The sequence below is a fragment of the Mus musculus genome, chromosome 13 (assembly GCF_000001635.26).
Source record: "Mus musculus strain C57BL/6J chromosome 13, GRCm38.p6 C57BL/6J".
Classification (NCBI taxonomy): Eukaryota; Metazoa; Chordata; class Mammalia; order Rodentia; family Muridae; genus Mus; species Mus musculus.
Window position 1 is genome coordinate 31,387,033 of NC_000079.6, and position 22,997 is coordinate 31,410,029.

At 42.4% G+C, this 22,997-nt stretch overlaps 1 long non-coding RNA gene across 4 annotated transcripts in view; it reads right to left on the reverse strand.

Moving 5' to 3' along the window:
• Positions 1 to 22,071, reverse strand: part of G630018N14Rik — an 85,284-nt gene extending 63,213 nt beyond the window's left edge. For 3 of the 4 annotated variants that reach the window (XR_003950526.1, XR_003950524.1, XR_003950525.1), the window contains exons 1-4: positions 21,746 to 22,071; positions 20,323 to 20,555; positions 19,886 to 19,943; positions 12,157 to 12,283 (exon numbers count right to left, since the gene is read on the reverse strand). This is a non-coding gene — a long non-coding RNA (RIKEN cDNA G630018N14 gene). The remainder of the gene's footprint in view (positions 1 to 12,156; positions 12,284 to 19,885; positions 19,944 to 20,322; positions 20,556 to 21,745) is intronic. The other variant, XR_003950527.1, reaches the window with a different exon arrangement.
• Between the last annotated feature and the right edge of the window lie 926 nt (positions 22,072 to 22,997).

Consider the following 22,997-nt stretch of genomic DNA (forward strand, 5'->3'; position numbering starts at 1 on the left):
AAATCAGTAGCCAACATCAAAGTAAATGGAGAGAAGCTGGAAGCAATCCCACTAAAATCAGGGACTAGACAAGGCTGCCCACTTTCTCCCTACCTTTTCAACATAGTACTTGAAGTATTAGCCAGAGCAATTCGACAACAAAAGGAGATCAAGGGGATACAAATTGGAAAAGAGGAAGTCAAAATATCACTTTTTGCAGATGATATGATAGTATATATAAGTGACCCTAAAAATTCTACCAGAGAACTCCTAAACCTGATAAACAGCTTCGGTGAAGTAGCTGGATATAAAATAAACTCAAACAAGTCAATGGCCTTTCTCTATACAAAGAATAAACAGGCTGAGAAAGAAATTAGGGAAACAACACCCTTCTCAATAGTCACAAATAATATAAAATATCTTGGCGTGACTCTAACTAAGGAGGTGAAAGATCTGTATGATAAAAACTTCAAATCTCTGAAGAAAGAAATTAAAGAAGATCTCAGAAGATGGAAAGATCTCCCATGCTCATGGATTGGCAGGATCAACATTGTAAAAATGGCTATCTTGCCAAAAGCAATCTACAGATTCAATGCAATCCCCATCAAAATTCCAACTCAATTCTTCAACGAATTGGAAGGAGCAATTTGCAAATTTGTCTGGAATAACAAAAAACCTAGGATAGCAAAAAGTCTTCTCAAGGATAAAAGAACTTCTGGCGGAATCACCATGCCAGACCTAAAGCTTTACTACAGAGCAATTGTGATAAAAACTGCATGGTACTGGTATAGAGACAGACAAGTAGACCAATGGAATAGAATTGAAGATCCAGAAATGAACCCACACACCTATGGTCACTTGATCTTCGACAAGGGAGCTAAAACCATCCAGTGGAAGAAAGACAGCATTTTCAACAATTGGTGCTGGCACAACTGGTTGTTATCGTGTAGAAGAATGCGAATCGATCCATACTTATCTCCTTGTACTAAGGTCAAATCTAAGTGGATCAAGGAACTTCACATAAAACCAGAGACACTGAAACTTATAGAGGAGAAAGTGGGGAAAAGCCTTGAAGATATGGGCACAGGGGAAAAATTCCTGAACAGAACAGCAATGGCTTGTGCTGTAAGATCGAGAATCGACAAATGGGACCTAATGAAACTCCAAAGTTTCTGCAAGGCAAAAGACACCGTCAATAAGACAAAAAGACCACCAACAGATTGGGAAAGGATCTTTACCTATCCTAAATCAGATAGGGGACTAATATCCAACATATATAAAGAACTCAAGAAGGTGGACTTCAGAAAATCAAATAACCCCATTAAAAAATGGGGCTCAGAACTGAACAAAGAATTCTCACCTGAGGAATACCGAATGGCAGAGAAGCACTTGAAAAAATGTTCAACATCCTTAATCATCAGGGAAATGCAAATCAAAACAACCCTGAGATTCCACCTCACACCAGTCAGAATGGCTAAGATCAAAAATTCAGGTGACAGCAGATGCTGGCGAGGATGTGGAGAAAGAGGAACACTCCTCCATTGTTGGTGGGAGTGCAGGCTTGTACAACCACTCTGGAAATCAGTCTGGCGGTTCCTCAGAAAACTGGACATAGTACTACCGGAGGATCCAGCAATACCTCTCCTGGGCATATATCCAGAAGATGCCCCAACAGGTAAGAAGGACACATGCTCCACTATGTTCATAGCAGCCTTATTTATAATAGCCAGAAGCTGGAAAGAACCTAGATGCCCCTCAACAGAGGAATGGATACAGAAAATGTGGTACATCTACACAATGGAGTACTACTCAGCTATTAAAAAGAATGAATTTATGAAATTCCTAGCCAAATGGATGGACCTGGAGGGCATCATCCTGAGTGAGGTAACACATTCACAAAGAAACTCACACAATATGTATTCACTGATAAGTGGATATTAGCCCCAAACCTAGGATACCCAAGATATAAGATATAATTTGCTAAACACATGAAACTCAAGGAGAATGAAGACTGAAGTGTGGACACTATGCCCCTCCTTAGATTTGGGAACAAAACACCCATGGAAGGAGTTACAGAGACGGAGTTTGGAGCTGAGATGAAAGGATGGACCATGTAGAGACTGCCATAGCCAGGGATCCACCCCATAATCAGCATCCAAACGCTGACACCATTGCATACACTAGCAAGATTTTATTGAAAGGACGCAGATGTAGCTGTCTCTTGTGAGACTATGCCGGGGCCCAGCAAACACAGAAGTGGATGCTCACAGTCAGCTAATGGATGGATCATAGGGCTCCCAATGGAGGAGCTAGAGAAAGTAGCCAAGGAGCTAAAGGGATCTGCAACCCTATAGGTGGAACAACATTATGAGCTAACCAGTACCCCGGAGCTCTTGACTCTAGCTGCATATATATCAAAAGATGGCCTAGTCGGCCATCACTGGAAAGAGAGGCCCATTGGACTTGCAAACTTTATATGCCCCAGTACAGGGGAATACCAGGGCCAAAAAGGGGGAGTGGGTGGGCAGGGGAGTGGGGGTGGGTGGATATGGGGGACTTTTGGTATAGCATTGGAAATGTAAATGAGTTAAATACCTAATAAAAAATGGAAAAAAAAAAAAAAAAGAGTGAACCTCAGCATAAAAAAAAAAAAAAAAAAAAAAAAAAAAAAAAAAAAGATGATTGATGAACATTGCCAAGCAATTATCTGCGGAGTAAAATGTCAAGTTCTTTGAGCAAATGCCAAGGAGTAGTATAGCTAGGTTATGTGGTAGTTTTATTTTTAGCTTTTTGAGGGTTCGCCACACTGATGACCAGAGTGGCTGGACCACTCTGACACCAACAGTGAGTGAGGAACCCCTTTCCCAACTTCTTCTCTAGCATATGTTGTCAGGTACTTTGCCATTCTAGATAGAGCAAGAAGAAATCTCAAAATTGTTTTGACCATACTTCCCTAATTGATAGGAACAAAGAATAATTTTGGAGACATTTCTGGGGTGTTTTTATTTCTCCTTTTGAGAACTCTTCAATTGGTCCATCTACAACATAACTCTTGCACATAAAGTTCAGGAACCATAACAGAATTGGGAGTGGAAAGATTATTAGAGCCAGAGGAACTGGTTATTTGCTGTGAGATGCATGTCTTAAAAATGTCAGGGAAGTTACACCCATGAAATCTCAATAACATGGCTATGTAAACAAGCCCTGACTTAGGATGGCACCAACACAGAGGGGGGAATTCTACTGCAGTCGTCAACTCTAGACAAAGAACTATAAGCAACTAAGAAATACTGAGAGTGGGAAAAATAGTATTCCCCAGGGTAAGGGTCCCTCAATTAGTTATCCAATACTAAGTGGTTAACCATAAAATCATATGTATACAGTAACAGTATACAGACCAAGCTGACTGTATCTAGATATTTTAAAAGAGAGAGAGAGAGAGAGAGAGAGAGAGAGAGAGAGAGAGAGAGAGAAAGGCCATAAATTAGCAAGAGTGGTAGAGGGTACATGGAAGTGGGTGAGGGGGGGAAAGGGAAAAAGAAAATGAAGTAATTAAATTTCAAAAAATTTAGAAGATAACAGCTGATATATGCCAAGGTACTCACATTTAACATGTACCATTTGTTAAGTCTGAAAGGAGCTTATAATTATAAAATCATCCCCACAGTAAAGGCTATTTCCATATCAATCAACTCTAGAACTTTCACTTTGCTCTACTGTTTTCTTTTCAAACATACTTCATATGAAGTCTACCCTCTTTGCAGATGTTAAGTGCTCAACACAGTACTGCTAACTTTCAACACTATGCCATCGATATCTCTTACTATAAGGACCTACATCACTCCAAACATGCTCCTGGAATCTTCATGTTTCTGATGGGGATTTTTTTATCATGCCATGCTCAGCCTTCCAGGTACCCTTGTCTCCAGGAGTAAAGAGTGTGGTGCTGATGGAAAGGTTGAAGACTTACTTGGGAAGTGGAGTGGTCAATTGAGTTGAGAACAAGATCTAAACTAAGGGAAAACTGAATTCCTAATTTGCAGTGAAGATTCTGATTAGTCAAGGAAATAAGTTAGGGCTTGTACATAGTGGATTCACCTACACACTTTATACTGGAAATCTAGAATGTCAGTCAACTTGATGGCACTGTGACAAACTACCAGAAGCAAACAACTTACTAAAAAGAAAATTTTGGCTCATTATTTTTAAAGTTTCAATCAATGATTGTTTGAAATGTTATTTTGTGCTTAACCATGCAGCCCATCATACAGGGAAATCTGCTAGAGAAATCCTGTTCAGATGATGAATTCTGGTTTGGTTACATTCACATTGAAAAGCCAACATGGAGAAATGAAGTAGGTTTGTTAACTCAGTGCATAGATTGATCTCGAAAAACGTGCAGCTCTTTGACCACTGATAATCAGTGAAGTGATGAAAATCCTGGATGCCACAAGTCAAGAGAAGAATCTTAAAACAATTCCTTGCGAAACGTGAAGTCCTAAGGGTCTGAAGAAGGTCAAGTATGGGTCGAGAAAAGAGGAGACAAGTATTAGAGAGAGAGTGTGTATTAAACAGAAAAGTGAGACGTGAGACCTCTCTTCCAACAAACATCACCACATCTGATGAATCTGCACCAGTGTCTCTGGGAATAGTTCTTGGAAGAGAATCTGACTCAAGTACAGAAGAAAACAGCCCTAAGCTAACCAGACTTACCCTTTGAATAGTATGCAAAAAGAAGAAAGAGAGAGAGAGGGGGAGAGAGAGAGAGAGAGAGAGAGAGAGAGAGAGAGAGAGAGAGAGAGAGAGAGAGAGAGAGAGAGAGGAGGGAGGGAGGAAAGAAGGAAGGAAGGAAGAGAGAAAGAAAGAAAGAAGAGTATGACTAAGAGACTGAAGAAAAGGATCTTTTTTACACCATTGGCTGCATTTTTTAGCTTGACTTTATATTTTAAGTCTCATTTGCCTTCACAAGACTATCCTGTTCATTTATCCCATAGTTATCCCTCCCAAAGTGCACACATTGCAGACTCTATCCCCACAGTCACATGGTGACAATATTGGAGGTGAGGTTTTGGGAATCAACATAATTTGATAAAATCATGAAGGTAGGGCATCATGATGCTGTCAGTGGCTTTATCTTAAGAGAAAGAGACCCAGGTAGCACATCTCTGCCTCCTGGCCATGTGCTATGCTCTGCTATGTTATAATGTAGATAGTGTCAGCACTGTGCTCTCCTCAGACTCAGATTTGTAAGTCCAGAAAGTTCTATTCTTGTTAAATGGCCAAAACACTAATGCACATATTCTGTTTCTGCAATAGACAAAGGAAGAAGACAGCTTTGCTCCTCCATGTGCTGCCGAGTTTCCCCCACACCATCCTGAAGACAGTCTCTGACCTATTGATTTCTCTACTTTTGGTTGAAAAGGCAACTTCTTCCCTGTACTGAGCAAAGACTGTTGGTATTTGCCTAGCAGTTACCGCCAGCTCCCTGACTGCCCCTCTCTGTAGCTGACGTCCTCTCTGTTAGAAAGGCTTTTCTGACCTCATACAAAAACCCAAGTCAATCAAGATTTGTACCCACTGACTCAGCAGTAGCAGAAGGAACTGTTTCAGGTCAGGACAGAGTCAATAGTGTCTTCATCTCTCCTCTTCCTGCTCCCCAGCTAAGCTTCTTCCCCTGTTCTCCTTCCCGCCACCAGAACTGGTGTGGAGTCAAAGCATCAACATTCCTGTGGGAATCTGGGATGGAATGGCATGTCAAATTTCTTTATTGATCCTAACCTAATAGACCAATGAGAGACATAGTTTGGGGGGCACCCCTTAAGTCAGAGACCTTCCAATACCTCCTACTTTATATGTTAAGTTACAGGGAAGTTGTAAATGATCTCTGCTTACTGAAGATTTTAGTCTATGAGATGAGTGGAAAATCTATGTTAATGGTAGAAAAATAGCCAAATATATTTTGTGTATTGACATAGGAGCTACATAGAATTAAGAGACTCAAAGGTAGGGCCATATGGTTGAACTATAGAAAGAATAAGGAATCATAGTTGAGCATGGTGGTATGCATCAATAACTCTAGAACTTAGAACTAAGAAAACTGCAAGTTCTCGGACAGCTTAGGTCACAGACAGCTTGGGCGATATAGAAAGACCTTGTCTCAAACAAAAATAGATGGGTGGATAGATAGGTAGATGGATGGATGGACGATTCAAGCTCCCTGGGCAGGATGGATTCAGGTTGTGAGACTGTGAGGGAGGACTTTCACTAAAGGCACAGGCTATCTGCTTATGCAAATGAGTGTCGTGGGAAATGGCCACCTGTGTCTGTCTAAGCAGCTGTCACAATCTTCGTCACTGCTTCCTGTGGGAAGATCCTTCCTAGACAGAGAGGGGAGGGCATCAGAGGAAAATGTTTCTGTCTGGACTATCTATTTACTTTACTAATGTAAATAGATGTGGGTGTTTTTTTTTTCCACGAAAGAACATAGTTTCAGAGGAATTCCTTTGTCTGCACAAGTCTGTCATTTCTCTGAAAAACGAATTAAAAATGTGGTAAATGAAGACATTTGGGGCAGAAAATTTGCTTTTTTTTCCCCCAATGACTGGTCTGAAACAATGAATTGGATAAAAAAAAAAATCTGACGTTAAAATATGCTATGTGTGTAGTTCTAAGAGGAATTCAGCCATAGAGAAAAAGCTTCTCTTGGATTCCAGGGTAGTGAGTCTTGCTGGTCCAGCCCTTGGGGGAAGGCAGACTCAACCATGAAGGCAACTGTCTGTTCTTAGACTCCTGTTATCCCCAGAATTTCAGAGACACAAATGCCACTGTTGCTGTCTCACTAGGTGCTGATGAGGATCACAGTGGAACAGCAGTAGACCAGGCAACATTAGATGTGAGTCCTTTCCAGACTTGGAGTTTGTCCTGATGATTTTATCCTGAACTCCTCTGACTGGACCACAGTTCACCCTGGACTGGTGCTGAGCATACTTGGAAAGCTGAGTCTGGAGCAAGGCCAAAGGAGGAAGGTTTTCAACACAGTTCAGCATCTCCAACAGTAAGAGACCAGGAGAAGGAGGCAGGGGAGGCAGTCCAAAGGAGAGTCAGAGACAGAAGAAGGTGCCTAATATGCCTCTGTTTATGGCTTTCTGTTCAGAGGTTGGAATCGTCAGCATTCACTTTTAGTGTTTGTAACTGTGTAGTACATCGTATGAATGAACCCCAGTACATGAGAGATTCATGGTTATGGTTAGAAGAAAGACTGTGGTCAAGGAGCCCAGGTAAGTATGAATAGAGGATCCGGCATGTCGATTATTGAGATGAAATTGGCATTATGTGGTCCAGAGGTAGTTATTCTGGAGGTCAAGGGTCTTGAGAGCTTTAACGTATTCATTAAAATTTACACCCAAGTCCCCAGATACTGGCGAGAGGATGTGAAGAAAGAGGAACACTCCTTCATTGCTGGTGGGATTGCAAGTTGGTACAACCACTCTGGAAATCAGTCTGGTGGTTCCTCAGAAAACTGGACATAGTACTACCAGTAGATCCAGCAACACCTCTCCTGGGCATATACCCAGATATTCCAACTGGTAATAAGAACACATGTTCCACTATGTTCTTAGCAGCCCTATTTATAAGCCATATAAAGCCCTACTTATAATTCCAGAAGCTGGAAAGAACCCAGATGTCCCTCAACAGAGGAATGGATACAGAAAATGTGGTACATTTACACAATGGAGTACTACTCAGCTATTAAAAAGAATGAATTTATGAAATTCTTGGACAAATGGATGAATCTGAAGGATATCATCCTGAGTGAGGTAACCCAATCACAAAAGAAGTCACTTGATATGCACTCACCTCTGATAAGTGGATATTAGCCCAGAAACCTAGAATACCCAAGATACAACTTCCAAAACACAAGAAAATCAAGAAGGAAGACCAATGTGTGGATACTTCATTCCTCCCTAGAATAGGGAATAAAATATCCATGAAAGGAGTTGCAGAGACAAAGATTGGAGCTAAGACGAAAGGATAGACCATCCAGAGACTGCTCCACCCAGGGGTCCATCCCATAATCAGCCACCAACCGTAGACACTATTGCATATGCCAGCAAGATTTTGCTAAAAGGACCCTGATATAGCTATCTCCTGTGAGGCTTTGCCAGTGCCTGGCAAATACAGAAGTGGATGCTCACAGTCATCTATAGGATGGAACGCAGGGCTCCCAATGGAGGAGCTAGAGAAAGTACCCAAGAGCTGAAGGGGTCTGCAACCCTATAGGTGGAACAACAATATGAAATAATCAGTACCCCCAGAGCTCGTGTCTATAGCTGCATATGAGGCAGAAGATGGCCTACTTGGCCATCATTAGGAAGAGAGGGACCTTGGTATTGCAAACTTTATATGCCCCAGTATAGGGCCAAGAAGTTGGAGTGAGTGGGTAGGGGAGCAGGGCGGGGTGGGGGGAGGGTATAGGGGACCTCTGGGATATAATTTTAAATGTAAATGAAGAAAATATCTAATAAAAAATACAGTTTGCTTCTCTCTTGGTGTATGGCCACTGTCATCTGTTGGCCTTTGATCTAAAATGTGACTGTGTTAGGAAGTAGGACCTAACAAGATGAATGGCTTATGGAGCAACTCTCATTGATGCCCTTTTGATTGGCATGGGTCATGACTGTTGGACTGTGTTGGCCACATGAGTTATGTAAAGGTCTTTACTCTTTTCTCTTACCCTCTCTTGCCCTTTTGACTTTTGCTGGATGACAAAGGTCCCTGCCAGATGTGAACCCCTCTGTCCTACCCTTCCTAGCCACCAGAATTTCGATCCAAATAAATTTCTGTCCTTCATGGAAGACTTAGTTTGCCGTATTCTGATGTAGCATCACGGAACAGTCAGTGAAGACACACGGAAACCGTCTGGTAATAAACAATCTGCCCTGGGAGAGCCTCATAGCACATGGTCCACAAGTTGGTTTCGGTTGTCACTGCAGTCCGACTAACCGGAAAAGAACAGGAGACAGCGAACGTGACCTTATTTCTATTCCCATTCCATTGGATCAGCTAAGCCCCTGGCCACAAGAAAATAAACAGTAAAGAAGAGCATGGTTTGTACATGCGGGACCCAACAGCCCAAACACAGCTCTTGAAACAAACATTCCAGAACAGCCTGCCTTCCCCATCCCATGCAGCCTAATCAGCTGGAGATCTTCATGTCCTGAGTTTCTACACCACTTTAATTTCCCTCTCTGCTTTACTGACAGGTACTCCTGTTGTCTCCTATTTACTTCTACCCCCAAGTCAGTCCCCGCTGCCACCTGTAGCCTCCTTTAAGGATACACTCATATGTTCGCAAATCAATTAATCAAATAGTACTTCAAGTACGAAGCTTACAGCCTGCCCCAACATAGTTTCCTCTGCTTAGAGGATCAGCTGTTTGGAATCCCTGGGTAAGCTCTACCCTCTGGTCATCTGCTGAGTGAGGACCAAGATGGAGGGTCGCAGCATGTCACTGATGTGAACTCACCCAAGGCTGTCAGCTTCTGGTATCTGGCTCTGCCCTGCTTGCCTTGTGTTGCTATGACTACAGTACTGCATCCCTGAGAGTTTCCCTCTCCAGACAAAGATGTTTTGAGTCCTGCATTGATAAATGAACAAATAAACCATCACCAGGCAAGGTTATTTTTGAAAGATTTCACCACTGTGAAGCCTGAACTGACCTTTAACCTCAGAAACCTGGTTCTTAAGAGCCCAGGCTTAAAATATAATCCTGTATGTAAACAACAGCACAGTTCCTCCAGCGCCCAAGGTGGGCAGCACAACCCTGGAAATCACCTAATTCTCCAACAAGGAAAGAGATTAGAACCTTGCTCTCCTGGCTGCAGTCTTTCTACCCACATGCTCAGCTTGTGCCCTCTGACACTTCTCCTTACCTCTGCTTTCAATCTACTGCCTATCTTTCTGCTGAGCTTCATTGTAAGAAATGATATCTGTGACTGAATGCAGATTACCACAGACTGATTCTATCTAGGCTGATAAGATTAACATTACTTGGCTGTTTTCTTCCTTACATTTTTTTCTTTTTTTTTTTTTTTTTTTTTTTTTTACGGTAAAAGTACTACATACTTTTAAACTGTGGGTAAAAAGTTTTGTTTTTAAGCCTTTGTTTAAGCATGGGGACAGTAACCTAGTTATTTTTCCTCCTGGCATCCTCATTCATAAGAGGTAGAGAAAGCCACCCGTCAGAACATAATGAGAAAGGACAACGCAAACTGTCCTAAAGGAGCCCCTGTCCTTTGACCGAGACCCTCCAGCTTCCCTGGCTGCAGCGGGGTCAGCTGGCTTCCCAGCGACCGGAGTCAGGACAGCCTGAATAAGTCCTCCTGAGGACAACCAGATGTCCAGGCTGATGCCGTGACTTTGATTGGATCACCAACAGCTGAGACCTCCCAGAGATACCTTAAAAGCCAGTGCTCCAGGCATTTTCACAGGGATCCATTTTTACAGATGGGCCCTGCCTGGCCTCAAGACCTGTGGGAATCAGAAACAGATGTGGACTCACTCTGTCCTCACACATGAAAAGCGCTGTCCCACGAAAATCTCACAGCGTCCTCTTGGGGATAAAATGTACACCCAACCTGCTCTTACTCATGGCAGGTCAAGCCACTATTATGTGGATGGAGCTGCAGGTGATTATTTACAAAAATACAAACATTATGAATGAATGGCAAGAAAAGAAAAAACAAAAAAGAAAAAGCTAGCAAGTGTGAGCAAAAGGAGTGGAAGCGCAGGCCACCAAGGATGAGCCAGACAGCCAAACTTGACCCTGGGAACTAAAAGACAAACGACAGGGGTCCTAGGTCCTGACAGACTGTGAGACAGCAGTCGGTCATTGGACCCTTAGGTTACCCTACTGTATGAACGGGAACTCTTAGGCTCCCAAAGGCAATTCTTTGCTTGTGATCAAAGTCTCCTGAGTAGAGTGTAAGTGGAGATCTGTTCTTAGTGCTTCCCTATGTGGCAACAGTACATAACAGTATTAATAGTACATAACTAGAAAACTTAGTCAGATGCGTGATCTTTACAAGGGGAACGAAAAGTAAGATATGAATTTAATCAGCTTCTAGGGAAGACAGTGGTACTTTGGATTACTAGCTGCTGTAGACTGAAGAGGTGATTCAGGAGGTAAAGTCAAGAGGACCTGAGTTCAGATCTCCAGAACCCATGGAAAAGTCAGGCACATGCCTGAAAACCTTGGTACTATGGGGGTCGGGGGCAGAGACAAGCAGATCACAGAGGCTGGATAGACAGGCAGCCTAGCAGAAGAGTGAGCGTCGGGCTCAGTGAAAGACCTTCCCGCAAGTCACCAAGTCAACCTCTGATCAACACACACACACACACACACACACACACACACACACACACACACCCCAAAATCCACAAGGGTTAGAAAGCTGGAATATGGAAAGAAGTTCCCCAGACCTGACCAGGCTTCCATGTTGAAGCTTGCCCTTAGTGGCAGACAAGAAATCTCCAGAAAAAGAGAAGCCAAAGCTACTCCTGTCTCCACAGGCAGGGACTTCACACATCCCACTACATATACATGCACACCAACACAGACTGGAAACACACAACTCAGGTTAAATTGCTATTAATCCTAAAATAGCTAAAGCCTCTGGGTCTCTAGGTTTCTGCTGGCCCAATAAGCTAGCCAAACACTACTCTGTAGATAGTTGAGAGGTCATCACTGTGAAAATCTGGGCACCTACTAGATGAAGAGATGTAAGGCAGGTGGTGGTGGGGTACCATCTTTTCCATGTATTCTGTCCTTGTGCTAATCTCCACCCCTACAGCCAGCTGGATGAAGGAAAATGGACTCACTCTTAAAAGTGCTCACCTCACTGCTCAAAGGGACACTTAGCTCTTCTCCTGTTCTCCTATGTTCTGCCAAATTCTCTGGATGGATGGATGGATGGATGGATGGATGGATGGATGGATGGATGGACGGATGGATGGATGGATCACTGCCTTGAGTCTGATCTAAATACAATATCATCCTCTGATCTGTATGCTGCACTCTCCCCAGGCAAATAAAAATGAGTATCACATCAAAGCCAGGCTCCTAACATTGTACTCTTTGTGTCCTGGGGGATAAAGCTCCCCCAGTGTAAGCCATACCTGATATAGGATGGTCACAATCAAACCTGATATTGTCGCAGATCATTCTGAAAACATGAACAGCACCTTGAAGCCTTCTGCAACACAGAAGTTTCTTTTGTAGCATATTTTAGGCAAATTGGTGAATCTGGAAAATAGGGAACAAAAAGGAAAAGACCAGCAGTGTTGAAGACAAATACGCCAAATTCGAGTTTCAAGCAAGGTTAAGGCCATCCCCCATATTTAAGCAGGAAGAAAACCAAAACAGGTTCTGGGCTTACACTCAGATCCTAGTGCACTGTATTAGAGACCTTGATGGAGCAATCATTTAACAGCATTATCTCAAGTTCAAGTGCAAATGAAGTGTCTGTTCTTGTTTTAGATGTGAAAATACATTAGAAGCACTATCCATAGATGGGACATTTTATGAAGCACAACCTATACGTGAAAATACCTTTCTATGAAAAATAAAAGATTTTCCCTGCATTTCTCTCACCTGCAGAATTTCCTGAGATTTCACTCGTAAGAAAGAACAAAAATACAACAACTTAGTCAAGGCTCTGTACAGAAGACAGTGGCTTCATTGAGAAGTAATGAAGTAAGCAGAAATCAACAAAACTTACCAAACCAGACCGATCATTTCTAAGAACTTTGTCAGGACAGGGAGGTGGGGCAATGGGAAAGTGACTAATTAACAAGCTACTTCAGAATCAGCATCGAACGTTCAGATTATCCTTTTGGGTAAGGATTAATATTAAGAGTCCAAATGACCTATTGGGAATCTAGTGGTTGTCTCTCTAATTCTAATTTCTGGAATGTTCAGATACAGAATGTCAGCTTAGTGAGCAGGACATTGGTGTGAGATTCTCATTTTGATTTTAGCCTGGCACTGGCCTATTGAAAATTTTTCATATAACACTGGACACACACATACACACACACACACACACACACACACACACACAGGCACATATATTTGTCAACCTCCTTTGAGAGTAGATATTGACTATGTAACTAAGTTACAGGCCCCAGATCATGCCCAGGAGTGAAATGTGAAAGGCCATCCATCTCTCAGAGAATAAAGCCTCTTTTGGATTCTCTATTGGCCCCTTTGGTAGGTTAGGATGTCCCTCAGTGCCATCATTGAGAAGGTCACATGTAGAGGGCAAAGTCATTGCATCGTCTCTTCCTTCCAGCTCTGGCAGGAGATGAGTTTCATCCCACTTTCAAGCCAATGCAGCTGGTGACCTGGTATAGTCAAGAAAAACACATTGGCAGAGGGGACTCTGAACTTTAACCAGTATTGAATCATGTTTAAAAAAAAAAAGTTAAAGCAAAAACTTTTGTAGTCTATTGGTATGGTATGAGAAGTCACCAGGAATTTGCCATCGGGATGGGCACACTCAGGTACTATTAATAATTACCTGGGACACCAGGCATGGATTTCTAGGAAAACCATAATGAGAGGCTGGTTTCACTCCTCAGGTTGGACCTTGACTCTTAAAATACCCTCCTCTATCCCTAGAACAACTCCTTCCAAGAGTTTTCTACCTTGTCCAGAATCTATCGGAATTGACCTGGAAGGCTGGACACATTGTGTCTTGTGTTCCATGTCTTGGGTGAGCCTTGGATGGTGTTTTTCAAGGATGATTTTTAAACCATCCTGTTTCATGTTCTTAGTACTACATGACTCAGAAGTATGTGACTCCTAGACTCACCTCCTGGCCCATTATCCTTTCTGGAGCAAGGGGCTTGCGACTTGTAACAAGAACTAAAGCCTTCCATTTCCTTTCCTTCTTTCCCAGCCTACTGAATGGAAAAGGCTGGCTAGCTTCTGCTTGTCCAGGAAGTGGCATTCTGGGATTTCTTTTCTGCGGAAAGCCACAGGCCAGGCTAAGGGAGGGTTGTGGCTGATACAGAGAGACCTGTTAAAGAATGGTAGCCAGGGGGACTAACTCCCTTAGTTCAAAATGGATCAATTTGGGGTATAATTTGACACTGATGGAATTTTGTAATCTCTCCCTTTAAAAATATTCAGTGTTATAAAGTTTTTAGGAGCGAATACTTCAGAAATTTGTTGAAAGGAATTTACCCTATTTATTGTTCCTGTTTTGCATAGACTTAAGCAGACTGATCGTTTTTTTTTTTTTTTTTTTTTTGCAAACAACCCCCATTCTACTCTCAGATCGATCTTAGAGGCAAATTCCCAGACAGAAAAGCAAACAGATTTTCCTCCTCTGGCTCTGTGGATTAGCCAGCAGCACTTCTGGTGGCTGTCGGGTCCTTGTGGAGCGTGCAGGTCCAGCGGGGCAAGTGAAGTAGCCGTTCAAGTGAAGTGCTGGGGCCCAACAGACTCAGGCAGCACACACCCTGCACCTTCTGGTAGGAGGGATTTTACCAGATTCTAGAGCTTGTCATCTGAGCCTGAAATGGAAATCACTGTCATACAGGAAGGAGGGGAAAAACCTGAGCCACTTCCCAGATAAACCCATAGGTCTCGCCTGTGACTACATGAATAATGGCAGTGTGATGCTGCTGGTTTTTCAAAGCCTAAGCCTGTACTGAAGAGTTCAGTGCACTAGGGTCAGCAGGGAAAGCCTGGTAAGAGAAGACCCTCTACAAAGTAAGGGATGTGCTGGGATGCTGGTGACAGCTGTGACTGTAGTAGTAACTGTAGTACTGCTCCTGCTCCTTGCCAGGACAATGGCAGTGCCCCCAAATGTCTATTACCCCATGATGCTCTTAATGTTTAAAATACGAAGGACCAGGATCCTTACAGATTTGGACCCTGTCATTGTATCTGTTGTAGACCATGCACAAGTGTCAGGGAATGACTGTGAATATTATTAAAGTCAGCATGCACACCGTGTCACCTGGATGTCATTAAAGTTTGTCACATCTTCTCCACTTTAAAGGCCATTGCAATAGAAAGTTTCATCGATGGAGTCAGAGGTTGCCCTAACATATTTCATTTGTTACAGCCTCAAAGCTCTTTAATCTCGTTTGGCTTTTACACATCTTTTTACGACATGTATTTTTGAAAGCTATCCAGTAATGATCCATTTTCTGAAGAAATTTTGCCCAATTTGTGTCAAACAGTTAGAACTAAACAAGAATCAAGATGCATAATTAATCCTAGGTTCTCTTCCAAGTGTGTGAATCAGAAATTAAGGACATGTTACATGGTCCTTAATAACAATTTAAGGAAAACTAAAGTTTGGATCATTCTGTAGTTTGCTAAACTTCACCGGAAAGACAAGCAGGATGGACTGGGAGCTGTGTTCAGGTGATGCTATGGCAGCTCTCACAACAACAGTCATTGTATGGTCTCCACCATCACACAGCTACAGTTGTCCCTGGGTCCCTAGAAGAAGCTGGGTCCAGAAACATGGTCTGACAGCAAATTCCAGGTTTCTCACATCCGTCTTGGAAAACAATGAGCTGTTTCCCCATGATCCTTGCATGTGCTCCTGTGTCTTGCACATCAACTTGGATGGCGCATGGCACCTAGCACTGGGTCAGTGTCACGTAACTAGAGCTGCACTGTAGTGTGGGAAAAGTAACACAGAAAAGTCTGTGTACTTTCTGCAGGGACACAACTCTTTTTTCAAATATTTTCAACCTACAGCTGGTTGAATCTTTAGGTTTTAGAATTCAGACGAGGAGATCCAAGTGCAAAGACATTTTATAAATATTCATCCAGGTATTCCAAATGCCCAACACTTGGGAACTGGGTGACAAATTCGAGATAACAGCTACTAACACCTTCTCCATAGCCTTGGTCCTTAGGGACCTGGTTTAAGTAGCCCAGGGTTACCCTTCATTCCATAGGCACTTGCCTCAACTGCATCCTTCTTAGACTCCTACACATATCAGGAAAGTGTATTCTCCAAGTGGACCTGTGGCACTGCAATCAAATGAAATACTATAGTATTAAGAATTAACTGCAGAGTGATATAATGACACTGTCACGTGATATTCTCACAGCTAAGAATGCAGCCCTGCCATTCAGGTACCACAGACCATGGGAGCTGAGGGAACACGTGAGGTAGGCAATCTTTTGGAGTTCTTTGATACCTTCTGGGAGTTTCAGACAATGTGTATGTCTATGCCAATGTCACAGCTTGCTGGACACCATGTCCTTCCATTAAAGGGGCTGGCTGGAAAGTCTAATGAGCAACATCACACAGCCATGTCGCTGGGTGGTAGAAGAGCTACAACTGAGGCTTCAAAGCAGAAACTGTCATCAATGTCCACAGACAGCTAGGGCAGTGCTTGGGCAGTGCCTACTAGTGGCACTGAATGTGTCACTGACATAGCACCGAACATTTGCAGTTGGATTCCAGATGGGGACAGGAGATAACTGAAGTGTTATAGAAATCTTAGAATGACACCTTGAAGTCCTGGAGCTCAGACCTTGGGGGAAGACTTGGAGGGGCTCCAATGGACTTTGCCACTCAGAACAAGGTGCCAAGGAATCCTTGTTTTCTAGTTCTTAATTTCCAAATATAATTCACCACTAAAACTCATGACTCCCCCACTCCCAAATGCCAAAGACCATCTATTCTCACTAACTTTTCCTGACAATGTGTACCATGGCCTCTATTTCTCTGATGCTTCAAGAAGCTAAGAGAATAGCACATGGAGCCTGCCTCTAGGACTAACAGCTAGTCTACAGGAAGTCACCACATTGTGAGTGTGGAAGAATGAATGAGCCAGGGGTTTGGCATGCCCACCCCTCCAATGAATCCAGCAACATGAACCACAGAGATGTCAGCTTGGCTCTGTGAGTCTTTAGTAAAGTTGGACACCTCCTCTTTGTGGCATGGTCATTTTCTACTCTCCAGAAAACCAAGCCATTGCTGAGGCCGATGGCCTCCTGGGCTGTTTTGTGGCAGCAAGTCTCATGGCCAACATTACTCAGCTGATATCCAAGCTGGAACGAGCCACCTTTGACTTGTGTGAAACGGACTGTGGGGTGAGGTTTCCTGTTGCAGGATGGGAATCACCGAATCACCGCATCAGCTTTTACAGAAACAAGCATCTTGGAGCTGTCTCCCTGCAGACCTAGAGAAATTCAGTATAGAGATCTACTCTTGTACTTCAGCCAGGAGGCAGCCATGTTTGATGACATTCCATTCAGAACTCTTTTCTTTCGCAAATTCAATCTTCTTCCAGAAGGAGATGCTGCCTATCCTGCTATTTGAAACAAGGCTAACCTTTACTCTTCATGTGCCTTCTCAAGTCATCCTGGATTAATCAGGCTGACAGGATTGTTATTTTTATTCGGGAAGGAGTTTCTGTTAGGCAAGGCTGTATTAAGAAGTCAAAATGTGGGAATATGTCCTTCCCCATCATTAGCAGCCATATTTGAATTCCACAGGCCCACCCAAGGAAATTCTTGCATTCTGCTCTGAGTGGCTCTAGGTGGAGCTTCCCACAAGCCCAGAGACTAAATAAAAAGTCTCTTTAGCAAAGCAGGGTCCAGGTAAGGACTGTGAGGCTGGGACTGAAGACACAATTGTAGGTTAGGCTGGTGTGTTTACACTTAACATTTGAAATTCAGAAAACCTGGATAACATATCACCAAATAGAAGTCAAGACAATTGGAGGGAATTGACCACAGGAAAATTTGTAGAAAACATCAGGTACAGTGATAGATAAGCAGTAAAGCACTTGCTACAATTTACTGGGAAGTCATGTCCTTCCCTCAGGAGCTTCTGGAGGCAGCACATGACCCTGACTTAGACATCTTGCCTTGGATCCTTACAAGAAGCAGTTGGCCTGACTGATGTCATTGGCACAGACTTTGTAAGGACAGTGTGAAATCTAAGAGGAATTTAGAGACAAATAAGTGTATCACAGCTTGAGAAATTTTAATTTGAATCTGGGGAAACAAATAGGTGCACCCCAGCTCCCCACACGTGAGCTCTTTGCTTCCTGGAAGGAAAAGTATATTAACCTTCTAGATGACAACCAACCTTTAGTCTGACCTTGACTTAACTCCCACCTTCAACGGTCCTTTCTTCTGACTCTGGGAGTCTCTCCTATGCCACTATGTCTCTTCCCCATTGTCTTCTGATTCTTTTGTCCCTATACCTGCCCTGTCTCTCTGTCCTTCTGCATAATTCCTTCTCTCCTCTGATCTTTTCTTCTTTGGATGTACATTCTCTATCTCTGTCTCTCTGTCTCCCTCTTCCTCTCCCCTCCCCATCATGCCTCCTCCCTCCCCCAACCTGTTCCTCCTTCATGATTCTAGCTAATCAGTTTGCGAGCCTCTCAGATCAACATGATTCAACAGTCCTTTGTGGGGCTCACATGACAGGTCCTGTATGTTAGTCACAAAACACCAAGAATGCCCCAGAGGAATGGAGACCACAGACAAGATTACTCCCAGCTCTGACATGCAAAACACAGCGCTCAGCACTAAATAAACTAGGGAAGTGTTCACCAAAGCCTGAGTGAATGGCATTGCAGCCTCCAGGCCAGGATAATTGCACACTGACTTTTAGTCTAGTTTACATTCAAAATTTAGAGCAGACTAACTTCTTGATTTAAGAAGGTCAGCTTTCAACTGTGATATTTAACTCAGACTTCCAAGGGGAATCTGTGTGAGTGCACACCACTTTGCATTTGATACTCAAGGGACTTGGAGATCTACCTGGCCCCTAAAATATGCTCACCTCCTCTGAAAACACCCATCTGTACCTATAGTTACTCGGGGTTAAAGAAATAAGCATTGGGAGAAAAGGGGGCCTAAAATAAATCACAGAGTTCTCTCATCAAATCAAACTGTCCACTGATCTTTCCTGAAATTGCTTTTTGAAACCAAGGATATCAACTGTCCAGCATATACACTTCACAGGTTGGGTGCTGAGTTCTGTCAGGGAGAGATGATCAGCCCGTGGCCAGCGGGTCTTCTCTGTCCTTGCGTATCATACCTAGAGCTTTAGAAATCCATCTAGCTTCCTGAATACAGTGTCAAATTCCATCAGCCCTGCCAGCCTCATTTTTAGGTTCTAGAAATTTCTGAAAATACTTCAGAAAAGCAAGATACAACAAATGGATTCAAAGAGACATGGTCTACATACAATGGTGTTTAAGACACAGACAAAAATCTTCCCACACCAATAGCTTTGCATGTTAGAAAGGAACATATCAAGTACTGTACTAAACAGGATCATAGCCATCTTGTAAGGAAAACAGAATGAGACCCATCAGGCCTATGAGAAGATGTTGCTTTAAAGCCACAAACTTTTATCCCAACAGAACTGACATGGAAAACCTTTGTTCCCACCTCTCCTTCCCTCTTGTACATTTAAGCTGAAACAATTACCAACTGGGAGTGCTATAATGGGCTGTCAGGATGTCTTACTCTGTATTTCATCCCACCACATGTTGAGCCTTCAGAAAACATTTGTTTTTGAATGAGAATAAAATATAAATTATGAGTGATGCTTAGTATCAAAGGTTCTAGTACAAGAGTTAAACCTATCACAAAAGTTCTTACCTTGATCAAAGCATACTGAAAAAATATAATTTGTAAACAGTGATGCTTAGAAATAATTTCCTGAGGCTATAAAAATCCCTACCATTAGACAGCACATGGAAATACAATGGCTTTTCAAGTTCTAAGAGAGGAAGAAGATCTTCTTTTACTTAACACTGCTGCAACAACTGGATTCAACATGGAGAACAAGGGAAACACAGAAGAGAACCCCAAAGTGGGCTGAAGGGTAGGAATACCTACCAAGGTGGAGTCCAGAGCCTTAGACCAGTCTGTGAATCCTCGGGACCAATCTGTGTAACTGAGATTAAACAAAAAACACAATGTTTCCCAGAAGAGCATACCATAATTCAGAGTTTCTACATCAAACCATTTATAACATCCACAAGAAACTCAAGAGGCGCCTCAATGTAGTCTGACCCACAATGACTAAGATTCATAATTAGCAGACAAAATGGTTTGTTTTAACAAGAAGGAAAAAAATAAATCTTTGCAAAACTCAAGCCCCATTTAAGATGCATATTTTCACTCAATTAAGAAGGCACTTCCTATAATCAGACAAAGAATAGATGATATTAAAATTGGGTCATATAACTAACAGTTTCTTCTAGGTGGATCACTGATATATAACAACAGGTTATACTCTGTCAGGATTTTAAGATTGTCCAATTAAACCTTACCTTTTAAAATTGTGTCTCCAAAACATGCATGTATTATCCAAAAAACACACATATTTCCTTGGTCAGACATTCGTATTTTATACAGATGGTCATTGTTTGAGAAGAATCAACTTAAAATGATATTTTGGTGTTGTTCTAGGATATAAAGGCGTGTACCTATAGCTAATAATAACAGTTCCTCAAGCTCATCAGAGAAATAGATGCTGATAAAGAACCAAAGGGAACTACTGGATCTGAAAAATATAAAACCAAAATTAATCTTATAATGGAGAGGACAAAAGATGCTGGTAAACTTGAGTGTACAATAGGGTTTCACAAAGCTGAAAACCAGAGGGAGCAACATGGAGAATAAGCAAGCTAAGAAGCTATGACAAAATCAAAACTGGTCCGGTAGATGCTGTGTAGGAAAACAAACAAAACAACCAAAAACCAGAACAACATCTGAGTAATGAATGCTATTAGTTCCTCCAGTAAGGTAAAGACTTGTACTTTACATCTTCTTGAAGATGTAGAGTCAAAGAATCCAGACCGTGAGTGCATAGAACACCCTCCTTCCAATGCTCTCAACTGCATTGCTTTGATACGGCTGAGGTTAGAAAACACAGGTCCATCCTTTTTGTCCTCACTGGGCATGATCAGAACATTTTGTTTTAGGACATCACAACTCCTAAAATGTTTTAATTCCACGTATAAGAATTTTAAGATAATTTTGAACTACAAAGCAAGCACTGATATTGAACTGTCCTTATACCCCAGACCATGGGCTGAGGTTGTAAGTCATGAATTTAAGATGGCCTCAAAGAGAAACCAAGTTTAATATAGTAAGTAGAGACCCTCTGAAACTCAGTAGCTTCCCTCTTCCAAATGGAGATCTTAAGTTTGTATCAGGCGAGGCTGTGCCATTGGACATTTGTCTCCTGTTTATCTATGCCAACTGCCTGGTCTTGGATACCAGGAATGACCTCTCTGATCTTAGCATGACTCTTCTTGCTTTACAGAGAGCTGTGAATCAACATTAGATGTTCAGGGCATCTGGAGACTGTAAAATTGCAAAATCACCAAAGTTCTTCGACTATCATCACTTTGGCATATCCAGCTCCTGAGCAAATGTGGGTATTGTGCACTCTGTTGCTTTCCAGATATTTCTCTGTATCAAAGAGCCTCATCTTTTCAACAAGCTGCAAATTAGCTTTTCAACTGAGGCCAATGATAGGCATTTGTTTGGCCTATAGCACAGGCAGCAGGGTGTGGCAAAGGGTCTGATCATTTCTCTCCTCTCACAAATGATACTAGGTCCCCCTGCCAACAATGATCCCCTTTTTGCAGGCTTCATTGCAGATAGTAGGGAGGCCACACTTCCCTCATTTACTAAATATCTCTACTATTGCCATCATCATAATCTGAAAGAATTTAAACAACGTACCGTGCTTTGCACAAAGGTGTGAGCTGCCAAAGGCTCTGGGCTGGAGGTTAGTCATCCGCACTGTCAGTTTTACTCATTGACTTTGGCAGAAACGTCCATTTCAGTGGGGAAGAATCTGCGCATCAGCTGGGACATGTGATCTCTCAGCGTCATTGCCAGTGCCAGCTCGTAGTAAATTAGGCGCCAAACTTATTAATAGTGATGAATCCATTAGAGCTGACAGGCGCCTGGCTGTGCTGCCTCAAATTAACCCATGAGTGGTCAGAAGCACTGCCGGTAAGCAAGCTCAAAGGCAGATAGAGCCTTAAGGGAGCTAATGTAAAGAACTGAAAGAGAACAGACAGACAGACATGCTTGCTTCTGACTGAGGAGCTGAGCTAAAATTAGGCATACTTATGGCTTGGCACAAAACCTTAGATTACTGTAAAAACAGGACATTAAAAAAAAAAAAAACCTTCACAACTTGGCATAATTGGACTCTCCCTTTTTGCTTGAAACACTTCTCCTTAATGGCATGAAGCATTCAAGAAGAAATGCCAGAGACCCACCCTGGGGTTGGTCCGTCTGTTGGCAGCAGGCCCACCTGAATTAAATTTGGTTTATGGAAATTATTGCAAGCACTTGAAGACTTTGAAAAGTGATTAATATATTTCAAGCCATATGCATATACTTAGAGAAGCCAAGGGGAACTCTTAAAGAGCACACAAATGAACCCCGAGATAGGGTGTGGACTGGGACAGAGAGATGCTTCCATAAGGACATGCGGACAATTTGAAAGCATCCTGATAAACATGAAGGAGCTTGAAGCCTGGCAGCTATATACAGCTTCTGTCCATAAGTGCAGTGTAATATGCTATAACCATCTTAAACAACACAGCCTTCTTTACAGGGAGTAAATCAAACTTTTAAATAGTTTTCTGGTATGTCCAATCAGGCAAAACGCAAAATTCCCTCAGAGTGGAGTTAACCAGTCATAGCATCTTTCATTTTAATGCTCCACCGCAAATTTCATATCTTCAATTCGAGCAGTATTCACTCTCAGGATAGTCAGATATTTGAAAGTTTGGAGTTTGTAAGACAGAAGTGTCATTCATAGTGAGAGATTACAGTCCTAGAAACTTGTGGTATGAACCACAGAACTAAGGAGAAACTTCAGCTCTACTAGTCAAATGTGCTGCAGCACAGCTCTGCTCCACAGTGAGCATTCCTAACAAAAGAAGATGATAGGATACAGATCGTCATGGACTTCATA